This window comes from Acomys minous (genome assembly GCF_964271855.1).
Source record: "Acomys minous genome assembly, chromosome: 7".
Taxonomy (NCBI): domain Eukaryota; kingdom Metazoa; phylum Chordata; class Mammalia; order Rodentia; family Muridae; genus Acomys; species Acomys minous.
This window is the reverse complement of record NC_140488.1, coordinates 6,928,934-6,936,336: the sequence shown is the minus strand read 5'-3', so window position 1 is coordinate 6,936,336 and position 7,403 is coordinate 6,928,934. Positions and strand designations below refer to the sequence as shown.

Here is a 7,403-nt window from a genome sequence, read left to right as displayed (position 1 = left end):
TCCCAAACTTTGATGATGATCTGGAATACTGGTGATATGCACTCCTATTCACAAAGGGAGAGTACAATGAAATCAAGCCACCATTTTTGCAAACAAATTTTAAATGCAAGGAAACCAAATCCTGTTCGTTTTCAAGACCTAGAAAGAACGAGGCTGGTGGCTTCACCCTTTCTGTTGACCAGCAGCAGCTACGCACTCAGGGTCCACACTCCCACCCTAGTCACCCTTCTGTCACCCATATAAGGCACTGCATAGTTCCAGGATATTATTTCATCAGCCTTTGGATGCCTTCTGCATGTGGGTGTTTGGTGCTCAGACAGCCTTTTTTCATATAATAATCTCTGTGCCCTATTTAGTCTGAAGCAGCAGTGTTTCTCCTCGTATAGAATGAATGGTCAAGAACTGTGGGCCTCCCACGTTCCTCATGGATCTTTTTTTTTTTTTTTTGGTAAGGTGTGCACTTTTATTAAATTGCCTCAAGTCAGTGTACAGGCAAGGCCTGGCTACCTCAACACCTCAGCCCACCCTCAGGGAGACCAAAGCCTTCATACATCAAGTTGAGGGGACCAAAAAACAAATGGGGAGCACGGATGGCTGACTGACCATTCAAAAATTAAAAAACAAAAGTAAGGTAGTATTAAGGCAGAAGGTTTAAAAAAAATTTTGCAGTACATAATTTATATAGAAGCAAGGCTGTCACCTCGCCAGTGTGAACTCAGGGAGTGGACTTGGCCATCCTCCTCTAGGGACTAAAGGTAGCTTTTGGGAGGGTGAGGGACTTCCTGTAGCCATATCCCATGGATACTTGGAATGACTAAAACGAAACAAAAAACAAAACAAAAAATGTACAATCAAGGTCCTCAGCCACATTGTAGAACTTTGGGGGATGCTTGCTCCAACAGACTGCTGTTGCCTTCACCATTCCAGATTTTAAATCCTGAGTCAAAAGTGCCAAAACAAACAAAAAAACTTTAGAAAAAATTAAAAATAAAACAAAAACAAATAAAGCCATTCCAATGTTGTCTCATGGTTTTTTGTTTTTTCCTCCCTGGGCACGTTAGGTTTTGTCAAAAGAATGGGTGTTAAAACGCAGCTTAGTAACAGTCCATCTATAAGCATTTGTGGTGGACGATGGAGGACCTGGACTCATTGACCTCCTGCTTGCTGATCCACATCTGCTGGAAGGTGGACAGTGAGGCTAAGATGGAGCCACCGATCCATACTGAGTACTTGTGCTCATGAGGAGCAATGACCTTGATCTTCATGGTGCGAAGAGCCAGAGCAGTGATCTCCTTCTGCATCTGGTCAGCAATGCTTGGGTACATGGTGGTGCCACCCGACAGCACTGTGTTGGCACAGAGGTCTTCGCAGATATCAAGGTCACACTTCATGATGGAATTGGATGTAGTTTCATGGATACCACAGGATTCCATACTCAGAAAGGAAGGCTGGAGAAGAGCCTCAGGGCAGCGGAACTGCTCCTTGCCAGTTGTGATGACCTGGCCATCAGGAAGCTCATAGCTCTTCTCCAGGGAGGAAGAGGATGCAGCAGTGGCCATCTCTTGTTAGAAGTCCAGGGCAACATACCACAGCTTCTCTTTGATGTCATGCACGATTTCCCTTTCAGCTCTCCTTGTGAAGCTGTAGCCACACTTGGTCAGGATCTTCACGAGGTCAGGTCCCGGCCAGTCAGGTCCAGATGCAGGATGGCATGAGGAAGAATGTGGCCCTCATAGATGGGCATAGTGTGGGGGACCCCGTCTCCAGAGTCCATTACAATGCCAGTGGTACGACCAGATGCATACAGGGACAGCACAGCCTGGATGGCTGCGTACATGGCTGGGGTGTTAAAGGTCTCAAACATGATCTCAGTCATCTTTTCACGGTTAGCCTTGGGGTTCAGGGGGGCCTCGGAAAGTAGCATAGGGTGCTCATCGGGGGCCTCACACAGCTTGTTATAGAAGGTGTGGTGCCAGATTTTCTCCATATTGTCCCGGTTGGTGACGATGTCGTGTTCAGTGGGGTTCAGGGTCAGGATGCCTCTCTTGCTCTGGGCCTCATCGCCCACATAGAAGTCCTTCTGATCCATACACACCATCACGCTCTGGTGTGGCAGGTATGGACCAGCGACAGAAGAGCTGCGAGATCACTCACTGGGGATGAGGACTCTACCCATCATGGATCTTTTAATGCAAGACTCTCCTTCAAAGATCTTTCTGAAGTGATACTTTTTTTTTTTAAAGCTGCCATGATAGTTGACTTTCCATACAGGCCCAAGATCAGCACACTCCAAGCTATCAGTAGTTAGTGTTGCAAACACAGGTATGATGGAAACACATTAACTAAATGGTTCTCTCCTCCCCTTTCCCCAACACCCTAAAGGTCACACATTCATCCCTGCCACCTAGGAATTACAGACAGCCTGATCATAGTGTGTAGCATGGACTGCTCATAAGTTGCCCGGCATGGGGCTGCTTCCCTTCCTCTGAAATGTATAAAATGTATAAAAAGGGACTCCAAATCCACAGACGGGCTTGAGCACCCTCATCCTTGCTGTCTCTCCAGAGTGTTACTAACTCTTCTAATACATATTTTACTCCAAAGACATCCAGTTCGGTACCCTGTCTTGAGCTTCTATCCAGTAGCTGTGACATTTGCAGAAGGAGCCACGTGGATCTTAGCAACAGCGAAGAACCTTCCCTGTGTCCAAATACACTTTTCTCCCCTTACTCTTGGGGCCTAACACTCAATGTCCCCAGTGGATGCCAGAAGCAGTGGAGAGTGCCAAACAGTCTACTTTCTTTCATATGCCTGAGGCAAGAAGAGATACAGATTTTGGTGTTTGGAATATACATGTATATAATCAAATGTCATAGGAATGAGACTGTAGTCCAAACATAGACTCAATTTTGTTTATTTTTATTTTTTATTTTTTAAAATATTTTATTACTTTATTCATATTACATCTAAATTGGTAGCCCATCTCTTGTATCCTCCCATTCCTCCCTCCCTCCTGCTTCCCCCCTACTCCCCTCCCCTATATCTGTGACTGAGGGGGACCTCCTCCCCCTGTATATGCTCATAGGGTATCAAGTCTCTTCTTGGTAGCCTCTATCCTTCCTCTGAGTGCCACCAGGCCTCCCCATGCAGGGGATGTGGTCAAAAATGGGGCACCAGAGTTTGTTTGAAAGTCAGACCTCCCTCTCCACTCAACAGTGAAGAATGTCCTGTCCATTGGCGAGGTCTGGGTAGGGTTGGAAGTTTACTGCATGTTTTGTCCTTGGCTGGTGCTATAGTTTGAACAGGACCCCAGGATCCAGATCCACCTGTCATAATGTTCTTCTTGTAGGTTTCTAGGACCCTCTGGATCCTTCTATTTCCCCTTTCTCCCATGCTTCTCTCACCTAAAGTCCCTATAGGATGTCCTCCCCTCTGACACACTTTCCTGGTAAGTAAAGTCTTTCATGGGACTAGCTACAGGAGACAACTTCCTGAACAGATCACCAACAGCCCAGGCCTTAAGGTCAACAATTAATAAATGGGACCTCATGAGGCTGAGAAGCTTCTGTAAGGCAGGAGACACTGTCAGTAGAACAAAGCGACAGCTTACAAACTGGGAAAAGATCTTCACCAATCCTTCATCTGACAAAGGTCTAATATCCAAAATATATAAAGAACTCAAGAAATTAAACACCACCAAACCAAATAAGCCAATTGAGAAATGAGGTTCAGAACTAAACAGAGAATTCTCAACAGAGGAATGTCAAATGGCTGAGAAACACTTAAAGAAATGCTCAGCCTCGTTAGTCATCAGAGAAATGCAAATCAATTTTGTTTAAAATAAACCTTATCACATAGCCTGAAATGACTTGTGTATCTGGAACAAAGTTTTCAAGGGTGGACTTTTTCACTCAACTGTGTTGGTTTTCCAATGGTTTTTGATTGTGTAGTATTTGGTATTTTTAGTTACCAAATGATGGCTAAGCAACCTGGACCTTTTAACCCCTTCTATGTAGGCACCCCTCTCAGAAAGTTCAACTTATAAATCAAGTGGAGTACAGGAGTGCTGCGATTTATTTATTTATTTTAAAAAGGAGAAAAGGCTCAAGGACATGGGTGAGGAAGGGATGAGAAGTGCAGCTGAGGGAGGAGCTCAGTGTTGGGGTGATGGACAGGGCAAGGGAGCCTAAGGGAGCAGTGAGGCTGTGGGGTAAGGGGACAGTCATGGGTGAGGCATCTCTCAGCTTCGCAGTGAATCCAAGGCATGGGATGTACACATTCTTGGTGATTTTGTGTTGACACATGCTTTGTGGTCCTACTTGGCAGCATACTTCTCTCCTCACTACCACAGCTGCTTTCTTCTCTGTTCTTCCTATTTTGCATTCAGCTCCCCAACAGCCAGGTACAGATTCTGGGTCTGGTTCACCAAATCCTGGCTCTTACCAAATTATGGCTTGGTCCTTCCTTCCTTCCTTCCTTCCTTCCTTCCTTCCTTCCTTCCTTCCTTTCTTCCTTCCTTTCTTCCCTCCTTCCTTCCTTCCCTCCTTCCTTCCTTCTAGCCTTCCTTGTGCAGCCAGGAGTCGACAATTAGTTGTGTGAATATTTTCCTTGAATCCACATACTTTTTTTTGGCAGTCCTGTGTCATTTCCTTATATTCATGTGGAAACACCACAACTCTGAGCCTGCACCAGTGCAATTGAATGTGGCTGCAGAAACCCACACAGACACCCTGAGTAAATACTCTCTTATTAAAGTAAGGGCCATTAATCCTCAGATGGGTTCTTGATGCAGCCCTGCAATCACGCCAAAGTTCCAGAGAGCATCCACCCTTCTGTCTCCCAGGAGACTACTGCAAGTTTTCTCCCCTCATATCACTAGACTATACTCATCCCTGCTGAATATCTGCCTGGGTTGGCACTCCTACCAAGCCCAGGGTATTCTTAAACTCAACCACCTGTATAAATCTCTCAAGGGAGGGATTGGGATTACAGTTGCCCCCCCCTTTCTCCAATCTTCATGCTGCCATTTGTTGGTTTCCCCCATAGCCTGGTGGTTTCACTTCTTGCCAGCCCATCCTCCTTTTTCACCTTTTGCATTTCCTCCTTGTCCTCTATTCTGCCTTAAAATGTAGGATTGTTCAGGGCCTAGTTCTGAAGGTGCTTCTCTTGTACCACATACAGAACCTTGCCAAGAGCCTGTCCTGTGGCTTAGTAGTAATTAAATGATAATTGCCCATTCCCATTTCCAGCCTTGATATTGACTCAGGACTCTAGACCTTTCTATGTAACCAGCTCTACCCTGTCTTCTTCATCTCAGTTAAACCACCTCCATCATTCATGTTTCTTTGACTAATACTCTGAGCACTCTCCTTGACTCCAGTTTGTAAGTATTCATTAAATTTCATGCTGTCATCTAATATTCACATTTCTTCCATCAAACTCCATCTAGAATTTTATTTCCTTCCCTCTGTTTGATACAAGTCAGGGTCACGCTTCTCCTGGATTGTTCCAGCAGCCTCCCAAAAGTGTCCTAACTTCTACGTGTGACATCTCATTTTCATTAGGAAATAAGTCTGACAGGTTACTTGAAGATAGAAAAGATTATGGTGCTCCCTGATTCATAGCCTTCAGTTTCTTTCCATGCCATTTAAACTGATGGTCAAAGTCTCCTGTGATGGCCTGGGAGGCCTTGCATGATTCCCACCCCTACCTTAAAACATACTAGAGGAAGCTGTGCTTTGGTGGTGCTTACTTCTGTATGTCTGTGTATCCAAAACAAGATAGTTCATGTCCTTCAGGTTTCAGCAAAAAGCGCATCCTCTCAGTAGAGCCCTCAATGGCTACCTTACTCTGCTCCACTTTTCTCCATACAGCCAGTCTTCATTCACTCTCCTGCATATTTGACTTCCTGGAGAGAGGCTGGCCTAATGTCCATGAGGTAGTGGCTCGTGCTTGGCTCATTGTCATCTCTATTTGTAGGACCTAGAAGTGTACCTGACATATGACATCACTGAACAATACAGGATATGTGACTTTGGGATATCAGAGGCAAGCCTTGAAGTACAGTGATTTGAACAGAAAAATATATTGCTTTTTCAGTTTTTAAAGATGGAAGTTGAAGGTCCAGATGTTGCCAGGGTTGGTTCTTTCTTGAGATCTTTCTCCCTGGCTTGTAGATGGCGGTCTACAGTGAGTGCACTCACAGGATCACACTCTGTATATGACTGTGTCTTATCTGCCCCCTGTAATAGGGACCGCAGTTACACTGCACCAGTGCCCACACATTCTACCTCAGTTCCCTCATTAAAGACCTTGTCTCCAAATGCAGTCACAGTCTGGAGCAGTGAGGTGAGGGCCACCATGGAAAGGACTGAAGGAGCACAACTGAGACTACAATCTAACCAGTGACTAGTGTGTAGAGGGTGAAGAATTTGCAGAGAAAACATGAGTCTTTTGTAGAGTAAAGGTCAGGACTTGAAGGTGAAGTGAGGCTTGGAAAGGAAGACTCACAGAGAGGTTCGATTTTGATGAACGCATGTCAGGAAAATAATTAATGTGGCTGCAAATAGGTATAGGCAGAAATGCAAGAAGGCATAAGGGAGAGAAAAAACAGGAAGAGGAGGAGATAGGACTGGTGAAGTTGAGGGACAAGGGAGGACAGGGTGGTCAAGGTTTGCTGAGGGAGGTAGCAGATCCAACTTTTGATCTAAAAAGATTTAGCAAATACCTGTTGTGGATAAGACAATGGCTCTGTCCAGATGCCTCTTGCTCCTGAATGAAAAGGAATGGACCTTGAGGTCAAAGGTCCTGGTTTTCTCAGGACATGCTAAAGTGCTTTAGGGTGAGGCCCATGTCCTACGTGACTTTCCTGGTCTTACCAGGGGAGGAGGAAATTGTGTTTTCCATGGAGTGTTACAGTTTAGCTCTGATATCAGAAGGCAGTGGAGAATTTGGAGTTCTACATGGCCATGATGATACCAAACATGTTATAGCCCTTTGTCTAGCTGCTGTGCCAAGCATGGCAGAAGAAGCAGGTAGATGTTTGAAACTGGCTGGCAGACAGGTCATGTGAGACACAGGCTGGTGTTGCTTTAGCAGTTGTCAGCACCTAGCTATCAGCAATGTAGCAGCTCTGCCATCACTGTGCCTGCCTTGATCAACACTCAAGCCTCAGGCATTCAACAGTGATTCTTCCCCAGAATAAATGGAGTCTCAGAAGGTCATGGTAGAAGGATGGCGTGAGCACAAGAGAGCCAGCCAGCCAGCCAGCCAGTCAGCCAGCTGATTTTTATTTGTAAACCTTGGGCAGTGGGGAGAGGTTTGAGGGTGTCTGATACACTATGTGCCAGGACACTTGATTTACATGCAGGGATACAGTATCTCATTAACATGCAGTAGCATGG

General features: G+C 45.4%; 1 pseudogene across 1 annotated transcript; it reads right to left on the bottom strand.

Moving 5' to 3' along the window:
- Positions 1-1,065: 1,065 nt before the first annotated feature.
- On the bottom strand, positions 1,066-2,164 carry LOC311601542 (actin, cytoplasmic 2-like; annotated as a pseudogene). Its single transcript has one exon. The product of its transcript is annotated as an actin, cytoplasmic 2-like (transcript).
- Positions 2,165-7,403: the final 5,239 nt, after the last annotated feature.